Genomic DNA, 12835 nt, shown 5'->3' on the forward strand with positions numbered 1-12835 from the left:
TTAGTGATGGCAGTTTCAACATGGTTCTAATAATTAACTTCTTCTCATAAGCAATAATTAAATTAAAATAAATGATGGTAAGATTTTCCATGACTTGGCCTCCAAGTAACATTAATTTTACACAAATCAAAGCAAATCAATACATACAAGTATTGGTGTGCAACCCAGAGCGTCTATGTGTGCATGTGCAAGCATGCATGTACATGAACATGCTTATGCATGTGTAATTATGTATACGCACATATGTGCATATTGCAGGGAGAAATAGAAACTTACATATTCCTGAAAATATTTAAATATGTGACTTCAGATAGCACAAGTTTCAGACATAGAACAGGGTACACTATACCACCAGGAAATCCTTGTTAGGCAAGTTACTTAACTTCTCTGAGTCACAGTTTCCTCGTGTGTAAATGGACCATCCGAGTCCACATCACCAGGTTATTGGAATATGCAAATAAGACAATACACATGAAGGAAATCTGAAAAAAGCAGTGTCATATAAATAAATAATATTATTACATGGATTTTAATCAAGAAAATAATTATTCACAAAGGCCTAAATTCCAAAAAATTTTATGCTAAATCCTAAAGTAATTTAGCGATACAAAATATATTTTATGGTTTCTGAATTTGAATAAACAGTAATAGAACCTTTGGTTGGCAGAAGGTTTTTTAAAAAGGAGACTCTCGATAACACATTTCCAGCAGGAGAAATTTCGAAGAACTTAAAATTCAATAAAAATTACCATTGTATATCTGCACTATGGCAAAATTAGTCCAACTATGCTGCATTTCTTAAAACTAAGAAAACAACTGTGAATTAACTTTCATTTAAGCCCAAATTGAAAAAAAAACAACAGATGATCTTTTAAATGCTTTTTAAAACTATATTTTCAAAATGTAAATATTATTACTTTTCTGTCTCAGATACTAATACTTAAAAGACTTTATAAAATTTCGTCGCACGACTAATCATAGTTTGGAATTTGTAAACAACTCCATGGAGGGACAATGAATTGAACTATAGGCCAATTAACTACATTAGTACTCTGACTTATTACTGGAAACAGGCATTTGAAATATCTCAATTTTTTACTGACCAGAAAGACTTTATACAACTTTCAAAGTGGCCAGTTGACTTAAATGAAGTAATATTCATACTAAGATCGATTAATTACTTTAACAGTAAAATTGTTTGTTCTTATGTCAGTCTTCTCCTTTAAAAAAAAAAAAAAAAGTCTTCCTTAGGAGGGAGGCAAACTATTTCTGTTTGCCAATGATATGATCTTATACACAGAAAAACACAAAGTATCCTTCAAAAGACCCCTAGATTTGATAAATGAATTCGGTAAAGTCTCAGGTTACAAAATCAATGTATATACATCAGCAGCACTGCTGTATATCAATAAGCTGAGAATTAAATGAAGAACTCAATCCTTTTTATAACAGCTACAAAAAAACAAAAACAAAGAAACTTAATAATATATTAACCAAGGAGGTGAAATATCTCTACAAAGTAAACTACAAAACACTGCTGAAAGAAATCATAGATGACACAAACAAATGGAAATACATCCTACATTCATGGATTGGAAGAATCAATATCATGGACATGACCATATTGCCCAAAGCAATCTATATATAAATGCAACTGCTATCAAAATACTAATGTCATTCATCATACAATTAGAAAAAACAATCCTAAAATTCATATGGAGCCAATAAAGAGTCTGAATAGTCAAAGCAATCCTAAACAAAAAGAACATATTTAGAGGCAACACATTACTTGAATTTCAATTATATTATAAGACTACAGTAACCAAAACAGCATGATATTGGTGTAAAAGTAGAAACACAGACCACTGGAACAGAATAGAGAACCCAGATGTCAGGCCAAGTATTTAACAACCAACTGATCTTCAACTAAGCAGACAAAAACATAAACTGAGGAAAGTGACACCCTATTCAAGAAATGGTGTTGTGAAAATTGGATAGCCACATGTAGAAAAATGAAACTGGATCCCTATTTCATTTCACATCAACTCAAGACAGATTCAAGACTTAAATCTAAGACTTGAAACCATAAAAATTCTAGAAGAAAACCTTAGAAAAATTCCTCTGGACATCAGCCTAGGCAAAGAATTTAAACCGAAGAATCCAAAAGTAAATGCAACAAAAGCAAAAATAAATAAATGAGACCTAACTAAACTAAAATGCTTCTGCACAGCAAAAGAAAGAATCATCAGAGCAAATAGACAACCTACAGAATGCGAGAAAATACATGCAAACTATGCATCCAACAAAGGAATAACATCCAGATTCCACATCGAACTCAAACAAATCAAGAAAAAAAAATCCCATTAAAAAGCAGCCAAATATCATGAATAGATTATTTCTCAAAAGAAGATATACAAATGGGCAAAAACATAGAAAAAAAATGCTCAACATCACTAATCATCAGGGAAATGCAAATTAAAATCACAATGAGATACCACCTTACCTCAGCCAGAACAGCATTATTATAAAGTCAAAAAACAATAGATGCTAGTGTGAATGTGTGGAAAAGGGAAAACTTATACACTGCTGGTGGAAATGTAAATTAGTATAACCCCTATGGAAAACAGTACGGAGATTTCTCAAAGAAGTAAAAGTAGATCTATCATTCAATTCAGCAATCCTAACACTGGGTATCTACCTAAAGGAAAAGAAGTCATTGTATCAAAACAATACCCGCAAAAAGGATACCTACATGTATATGTTTATTGCAATACAACTCACAATTGCAAAGATATGGAATCAACTTAAATGCTCATCAACCAAAGAGTGGATAAAGAAAATGTGGTATATACACCACTCAACCAAAAAAAATGAAGAAAAAAATGTCTTTTGCAGCAACTTGGATGGAATTGGAGACCACTATTCCAAGTAAAGTAACTGTGGAATGGAAAACCAAATACTCCATGTTCTCCCATATAAAGGGAGATAAGCTATGGGTGCATAAAAGCAGACAGAGTGGTATAATAAACACTGGAAACTCAGAAGGCAGAGGTTAGGAGGGCAGTAAGGGTTGAAAAAAAAACCTACTGGGGCACAAGGTACACTACCCGGGTGATGGGTACACTAAACTCTGAGACTTCACCACTATACAATTCATCCACGTAGACAAAAACCACTTGTACCCCTAAAGCTAGTGAAATAATTTTTTTTTAATCTTTCTTTCTGACAGTGGTCAAAAAATTCAAAAATAAAGTAATGTTTTATTTTTTCTTTTTCAACAAAGATATATTTTCCTTATTAAAAAATGTATTTGTCTCTATGAAGTTAAACTCATCTACATATGTCATCATGCTTGGTCACAGTTCTGTTACCTTGATAGTTTCAACCACAGAATGAAAGAAAATAGGCCGGGCGCGGTGGCTCAAGCCTGTAATCCCAGCACTTTGGGAGGCCGAGACGGGTGGATCACGAGGTCAGGAGTTCGAGACCATCCTGGCTAACACGGTGAAACCCCATCTCTACTAAAAATACAAAAAACTAGCCGGGCGAGGTGGCGGGCGCCTGTAGTCCCAGCTACTCAGGCGGCTGAGGCAGGAGAATGGCGTAAACCCGGGAGGCAGAGCTTGCAGTGAGCTGAGATCTGGCCACTGCACTCCAGCCTGGGCGACAGAGCGAGACTCCGTCTCAAAAAAAAAAAAAAAAAAAAAAAAAGAATGAAAGAAAATAGCCAGGCACGGTGGCTCATGCTTGTAATTCCAGCACTTTGGGAAGCCAAGGCAGGTGGATCACCTGAGGTCAGGAGTTCGAGACCAGCCTGACCAACATAGTGAAACTCCATCTCTACTAAAAATACAAAAAATCAGCCAGGCATGGTGGCAGATGCCTGTAATCCCAGCTACTCAGGAGGCTGTGGCAGGAGAATTGCTTGAACCCAGGAGGTAGAGGTTGCTGTGAGTCCAGATCGCACCTTTGCACTTCAGCATGGGCAACAAGAGCAAAACTCCATACAGAGGGGGAGAAGGAGAGGGAGAGGGAGAGGGAGAAGGAGAGGGAGAGGGAAAGAAAAGAAGAGAAGAGAAAAGAAAGGAAGGAAAGAAAAGAAAGAAAAGAAAAGAAAGAAGAGAAAAGAAAAGAAGAGAAAAGAAAAGATCAACCATCAAAGGAAGTAAAGTCACTGAAATAGGGCACTATGCAGTAAGTTAACAGACAGAGCTATTTTGGAGATTGGGAGAAGGAATCAAATAAAACATAAAAGGATTGCAAACCGGTCTGGGCAACCTTGAACGAAATACATAACCCTAAGGAAAAAGATTCAAGTAGGAAACAATGTTACAATAGAAAAATAGAAAGAATACATTAGGGATAATTAATGTGTAGGATTTAAATGTCAAACTAAAGAGTTTGGACTTTAATTTACAGTCAATATTCTTTAGAGATCTAGTGCCAAGGGGAGTGATGTAATTTGAATGAAATGAAACATAAAAACTTGAACAGGAGATATAGTTATAGTAATTTTTTATATTGGATTTATTTTTTCTCAGTCATCCTGAAAATAGCTAATGATATGATTTTCAGTATATAGAGATAAACCTTTGGAGATGTCAATTTGTTGAGATCACAGTTCTAACAGTATATAATCAATTATGGAATGGGGGTGGAAGGTGATATGGTTTGGATCTGTGTCCCCACCCAAATCTCATGTTGAATTGTAATCCCCAGTGTTGGAAGTGGGGCCTGGAGGGAGGCAATTGTATTATGGGAGTGGTTTCTAATGGTTTAGTACCATCCCCTAGTGATGTTCTCATGATAGAGTTCTTACAAGATGTGGTTGTTTAAATTTGTCTAGAACCTCCACCTTCTCTCTCTTCCTCCTGCTCTGGTGATGTAAGATGTGCCTGCTTGCCCTTAGCCTTCTGCTATGACTGTAAGTTTCCTGGGTTCTCCCCAGCCATGCTTCTTGTATAGCCTCCAGAACTGTGAGCCAATGGAACTTCTTTCTTTATAAATGACCCAGTCTCAGGTATTTCTTTATAGCAGTGTGAGAACTGACTAATACAGAGGGTAAACATTGATGTAAATATATCCTTTAAAGAATTTGGAGTCATGGAAGGAAAACTTTTAAATTCAATGAGAAGTATAGTCGTGTATACTCCTGAGATAGAATGGCTTAAAATCCAGTATAATTTAGTAATTAGTCTAAAAGTTTGGTCTTCTTATAGTAATGCTGAAAGCCTAAGACTTTAATTATAAACAGACATAAGAAAAAGATAACGTACTAAGATTGTACAGATAATAAAAGGAGAATAATGGAATACTATGAAAAAGTCTACACACATAAAATCAACAATTTAGCGGAAGTGAACAAATTCCTTGTAAAACACAAATTACCAAAATTTACTCTGAGAAGAAACAGCTAATCTGGGATTTCTCAGTCTTGGCACCTTTGACATTTGGGGCCAAATAATTCTTTGTTATCAAATATCAAAGGCTATCCTGTGGATTATAGGGCATTTAATAACATTAGTGGCCTCTACTATTGAGATACCCTAAAAAGCTCTATATCTATTTTTAAAATTGAGTTGATGGTTAAAAACCACCTAACAAAGGAAAGTCGAGTTCCAGATAGCTTCACCAGTAAATTCTATAAATTCTAAGACTTAATGAAGAAGTATAACCACTATTACAAAAGTCTCTTCAAAGAAATAGTAGAGGAGTGAATGTTTCCCAATTCATTGTATGGGATCAGCATTACTCTGATACACAGTCCAACAAATTATAAGAAAATTACAGATCAATAACCTTCACAGAACATAGATGTAAAAATCTGCAAAAAAAAAAAAAAAAAAACAAAAAAAAAACATTAATATATAAAGGGAACACTACATTGTGGCCAATGGGGCTAATCCCAGCAATGCAAGGCTGGTTCAACATTCAAAATCAACAGTTATTTTGGAATTGTTGCAATAAATATGATTCCAAAATAAGTAGATAATTCACTTAAATCACTGGAAATCTTTTTGATACATCAAGTTGTATATTGCAGAATGTGTTATCATTTATTGTAAGACAATATTATTTCTGTATTCATAATGCAAACTACCAAGTACTATATGACATAGTCTTAGGAGAAGATACCACAAGATACGAAAGACATGATCTCAGAATGAAAACCTCATCAGAAGACATACAGATAGACATAGAAGAAACTTTAGTTGCCTATGTTTGATATAAAACATAGTAACTCAAATAACTTGAGATTATCTGGGTAATCATTATTTTAAAAAGGCTTTAAATATATAAACAGTGAGTATACCAAACAGAGGTCAGGAACAGGCAGATGAAAAAATAATAATTATTAAAATATTAACCTCAGTTTAAGAAAATTCTTATTACCTTTGCTAAAGGGTGAAAATTAGGCAGAAACAACTAGCACTTTCTGTTAATTATTTTAGGAATTTTACTGTCAGAACACAATTCTAAGCTCTTTTCTATTAGTTTTCACAATAGGCTTAAAAATAAATCAACTTTGCCTTTCAGGAGTTTAACTAGTATCAGACTTGAAGTTTTGGTTACTTCTTAAAATATTTCTGTGCCAAAAGAACTCATCCATAATATATCACCACTTGCTTATTATGCTTGGAGTTCATAATTAGACACTATATTACTAACTATAGAACCTGAAAAAATACAACAGATTTATATCCACGTACAGTGTTATATAAAGATTTTTTAAATTGAAAAGATACTATCATTGACTAAATGTTGTACTGAAAAAAAACTTTCTGGAAGATGCAACCCTTAAAAGGTAGATTTCTTTACATTTATATAAAGCATAAATAAAACTCAGATCTTTTATTTTAATCCCTTCAACTTCTATTTCAGGATTTTTCTAAGTCTTGCAATTTTAGTTGACTATTAAATTCTCAGGAACATCCCAAAGTACAAAAAACTGTAAAAACAAGAAGAAAGGGCAATTTAAATTACCTTGATACTCTAATCAGATAAAGATATTATAAGAAAAAAAAACTTTCACAAACTTCAATTTATATATAGTTAATATCTGGTTTTAAATTTCAGACAAAATTTTAACTAAAAGTAGTGTCATCAATATTGAAATTCTATGGGAAATTGCAAAATCATTCATGCTAGTTCCATTCTAAAAAACAATTTATAAAAAAGGGATAACTCTAAAATACAAACCTTCTAATAATCATATGAAAGAAGTATCACTTGCCTTCTGGGAGATACATAGTATCTCCCTGCTATCAAGCAAAGTTATTAGTAGGTTTGGTGTTGTAACTTTATTATACAGTATAATGTAAGTGAAACCTAGGATAATGCTCATTAGTGCCAGTCTACACGTTACTTTGGTTGAACAAGTTGTCCCTAAAGCAAATGAGCTAAGTACATAAAGTACATAAAATACTGCCTTATTCCATGATTACAAATGTTTTTAAAAGATCAGTTAATTTTGCTAATATTTTAATTTGTATTAATGTATAATTCTAAGTAAACATTGTCTCCCTCATCTATCACTATAATTTACCTATGTTTCGATACCTTTCTAATTAAGTAGATAATTATTAAACACTTCATATATAAGCATCATACTAAGCTCTTTATTTAATAATATGGCTACCTGACTTCAGGCAAGTCATTTATCTTGCCTGAAGGTAAAGTTTATACCTTAATTTTCTCAATGATAAGGCCAGGAGTTTCAAAATGACAATCTCTTCACACTCAAATAATCTGTAATTGTAACATAATTCTAAAATAAGATAAAAACATGTCTGAATATAAACTAAGAAAGATCTTCTTTGCACTCTTAAGAGTTACATAGCCTTGAAATAACTCATTTAACTTAACACCATGTGAAGTAAATATTACATCCAAAGAGTAGACAAAAACTTAACAAATGTTTGAAATGATGATTCTGCCTACAATTTCTGAAAATTATAGTTGATCTTTATTCATTATTTATAAAAATATAAATTCTCTTTGTTATTGCAAGGAATTTTATCTATATTCTAAATGCAAAAAGACACCACATATTTCCCCTCTCTAAATAAATGGTTATAGTCACAGGCAAGAGAAGATTAAGAGAAATTAGAAGTCAAAGATTTCTCTTTATGAGAAATGACCTTAAAACCATTACTAATCAACAGCACTAAATCAACTTTTGAACAACTATTGATCAAGAAAAAATTAAAGTAGTCAATAAAATATAATCACCACTTAAAAGCAGATCAATAGCATTAACTCAAAATACAGAGCACTCTATGGAACTCTAGCAGGAGCCCTGAAAAAAAAAAAAAGAAAGTATAAATCAATAGCATTGCAAATATATATGAAATCTGTTTCAATGAATTTTGTAGTAATGGCTTCATAACTAAGTACTGTCACAATGAAAACACAGCTGATTGTGATCAATTTGCTTCCTTCATTTTGTTGAAATTTCTATTACAATGTTATTTGAACAAATTACAAAATATTCTTGTGTGGCATCCTAGTGAAATTTTACAAAATGTGAGATTGACTGCATTGGCTAACTAATCACCACAGGGAATCATCAAATGGACATGATTCACTCATGAAAGCTTACTCTTGTAACTATTCACCAGTTGTACATTTCAATTGATAAAGTACTCAGAGTCAAGAGGGTTTTAAACTGGCCTGTGTTATTTACTACCATTTGCTCCATGGTTAATTGAGACTCTGATAAATTCATATTTGTTCACATTTGTCAAAGTAAGCATTTTAAAAAATGCTACATGGAGTTTATAAACAAAACTACATTATTCCAATTAGTGTTTTAGCTAAAATCCTTGGCAGTATTTCATGGTATCTTTCTTCAAAAATAATATTTGATATTCACTTTAGCCATACTCCTATATTTATCTATTATAACATTCTGTAGGCTTTGTTCCATTCTTTGGGAAATAAAAAAACAAAGATACACAAGACAGAATGTCATTACATTCAACACACAAAAACCTCATTTTGTATTTCAAATTAGTAGTGACTTTGCAGCAATTTTTATATGCCCAAATTTCAAAACAGTATGTTAAAGAAATGAATCACGGAACTGTGAATTAACACTATTTAACATTTCTTGTGGGCTTCTGAAGGAAATAAAAATTCAACAATATATTTATTGGCAAAGTATTTCAGTCAGTTTATATATTATATGTTTTTGCTTTATTGCAAGTTCAAATGTGTTCTACAAAGTAAAACAAAATAAAAAAAGCTACATACCTATATTACACATTGAACACATTATGGTAAATGATATTTTACAAATGTAAACATTAAAAGTTACCTAGGATGAATGGATTACTAAGAAAGAGGCTTACATATTTTTAGACCACCATTCAAATGAATAATCACAGTTTCCTTTAGGAAATAAACATTATTATGTTACACATAAAGGAGTTTGTAATAACATTTTCCAGTATAAGAAGAGAACAGAAAAATTGACATCTATACTTATACCATTTACATTGGCTTTGGGGAAATAATAATAAAAACTATGCTACCAAAGATGTTACAAAAGGTATGGTTTAGCTAAATGAGTGTACACAGGGCAAAAAAACTCTAAAACTAGGCAGCTGATTACGACTTCAGGTGACATTAGCTTTGAAAGTGATATGATATATATCAATTTTTGAATGATAGTACATACCTTCCTGTTTCTTCAGTACTTAGATTCAACAATTACTTACTGTTAAAAATATTAAAATATTACAAGCTATTAAGTAAATGTGGGCATGAGTCAATTTTTTAAAACATTTGTTCATTATCATTACATCATTAATTCTTCATTCAGAGCAATAAAATTTCAGTAAATTAATAATATCTGACTTGACATTTTACATGCTTAAACATCCAAATAAAAGGTGAAGCCTATTTCATAATTTTCATTGTTAAGAATTACAACAAATGTAATACTATATATGCCTTGGTTTAAGACTTTCTCGGAGTATTAAAATATCTTTTTGTTATGTCTGACTTTTTTCAAATAATATATGTGATTCATGTACAGTTTGGTGAACCAAATGTCAGAAATAGGCTGGTTCAACTATGATATGTCCCAGAATGTCTTTCCATTTAAATAGCTAATTGGATAAAATTTTGTAATGTGAAATTCACTGTATTTTTAAAAGCCACAAAAACTAGAGGAAAGAAAGGCAATGAACAGAATTTCAACCTGATCTACTGGCCATGAGCCAGTGTTGAGGGAAACCTCTAAGAGTACATGGCTAATGGTAAAACACATCCAAGAGAACAATGTTTGCATATTTAAATAACGTATTTGCAAGTACTATAATATCTAAAGACCTTTTCATATCAGAACATAAAAATTCATTTTTTAGAAAATTTATTGGAACATTTTTATTTTCTTAAAAATACAATGATTTTCTTTTGTTTTTGTTTTTTTTGTTTTTTGAGACGGAGTCTCGCTCTGTTGCCCAGGCTAGAGTGCAGTGGCCCTATCTCAGCTCACTGCAAGCTCCGCCTCCTGGGTTTATGCCATTCTCCTGCCTCAGCCTCCCGCGTAGCTGGGACTACAGGCGCCCGCCACCTCGCCCGGCTAGTTTTTTGTATTTTTTAGTAGAGACGGGGTTTCACCGTGTTAGCCAGGATGGTCTCGATCTCCTGTCCTCGTGATCTGCCCGTCTCGGCCTCCCAAAGTGCTGGGATTACAGGCTTGAGCCACCACGCCCGGCAATGATTTTCTTTTGAAATTACAAAATACTTTTTGTTGTTACCATTTGCAACATTTCATATAATAAATAACAATGAAAAGTTCATTATAATTTTTATCTCCTCCATCCAGCCTACCAATATAAACTTAGATGTGCTTCTTTTTCATACCTTGTTCTATACATGAGCAAACATAAATATATTCAAATATGCATACATATATTTTTCCCAATAAAGATAACAAAATAAAATTATACTGTATGTCTAGTGTTGCAAGTATGTGGTGTCTATGTTTCTATTCTTTTAATATAAGATGGACATCGGTCTATGTTTAAAAAAGAAAAAAGAGCAAACATTTATTTTGCTCTTATGTACCAGGTACTGTCCAATATGCTTTCCCTTTTTCATCCCTCCTTAATGACCCTGAGTTATACATTATTAATACCACATACCTCCCCTACCAGGTCTACCTCATCCATTTTAAAAGCTATATGGTATGCCAATGTACAATCTTACTACTGAATTTAAGCACTTTATGAGTGATGAATTTTCAAACACTCTAAAAATCTCTAGCAACTTAACAACAAAGATACTCAAAGAAGTGATTTATTTATTTAGTCAATGAAGGCCATAGCACTGGGATAATTATCAAACTCACCTACTTTTGTTCAGAACAACCTCTGGATTTATGGATAAATTTAGTTAATTTTACATTTACTAATTTTTAATTTTAAATAGCTATCATATCTCACAGAAATTTGAAGCTTTCTATTATTTACTTCTAAGAAGTTTCCAGGAAAGATTTGTTTAAGGTTATTCCAGTTTAATCAAGCTCATGAAGAAAAACATGGCTTTTATATTTTTAAGAAGTTTCTTTACAAGTATATTAACACTGTAGTTATTTTACATTATCTGATTAAGGAAATGAAGGGATGTGTTTGACAGTGATGTAGTTCAAAAATAAAGATTAACCCATATGTGTGTATCTTCACAGGTTCCACTATCCTACGCTATCCAAGGAATCCTCTTGCTATTAACAGACATATTAAGAACACAGATTAAACTTACTTAACCATAGCACCCTCTTTTTAAAAAAAATGTTATATTACAATAGTGACTGGAAAAATTAAAAGGCAATTATTAAAGAAACATATTATTTTAATAAAAATTAATATAGCATTATTATCAAGCTAAATATGATCGTTTGTAAAACGTCCTTCTCACTTTAACAGTTGCTATTTTCATCTATAACACAGTACTATATATTTTTGTATATGATGAAAAACTAGGCATTTATAGTTATTTATAATTAAGTCAAGTAAGCTTTATGAAATAACTTATTTTTATCCCAAGGGGTTAACCAGTAAAATAACTTTTATTGTAACTATAAAATTCAAAGTTATAAAATTAGCCCTCCAAACAAATCATAAATAATGCTGTAAAGAAAGATTATTAAGATATATACAAAAAAATTCTAAAGACATAAATCATTTTTTGTTGACTCTAAAATATTTTGCAAATATTGATAATACACAAAATTCCATGATATATGTTGGCTATACTTGCTGTTCTTATAATATTCTTTCATTCTAATCAACTTTTCAAACTCAATCACCTCCCTGAAACATCTTATAAAATCAGCAATGACTTCTATTTAGGCAAAATACAGTTCTTATCTTACTTGACCATGGCATTTATTATAGTGGATGATTTGTTCCCTGAATTGCTGTCTTTCGTGGTCATAGCTTTAAATAATTTCTATGGCCTAACCTTTCATTTGTTCGTTAGACGCCCCCAAATCCAAAAATACCATATTTAACATATCTCTACTTGGATTTCTATTATGTATCTAAAACTTAACATGGCTAAAACAGGACTCTTGATTCCACTATATATTTATAAAAACGAATGCACACCTATATTTTTAAAAATACGTACATATATTAGATACGTGTGTATAGTTATATATTTATATTATATCCCCCCAAATAGATCAGAAACTCCACAAAAACACAGACATTTTTATGTTAACTGTTACATCTTCAGAGCTGCAAACAAGACCTGAAACATGATGAAAGCTCTAAAAATATTTATTAAGTGAATAAATAAATAACATTCTAAATAACAATTA

The 12835-nt window shown here is 31.9% G+C and overlaps 1 protein-coding gene across 4 annotated transcripts in view; it reads right to left on the reverse strand.

Moving 5' to 3' along the window:
- The window catches only part of METTL15 (methyltransferase like 15), a 261132-nt gene that overhangs the window by 163015 nt on the left and 85282 nt on the right, over positions 1–12835 (reverse strand). The window lies entirely within an intron of this gene.

This window comes from Piliocolobus tephrosceles, chromosome 13 (assembly GCF_002776525.5).
Source record: "Piliocolobus tephrosceles isolate RC106 chromosome 13, ASM277652v3, whole genome shotgun sequence".
NCBI classification, from domain to species: Eukaryota; Metazoa; Chordata; class Mammalia; order Primates; family Cercopithecidae; genus Piliocolobus; species Piliocolobus tephrosceles.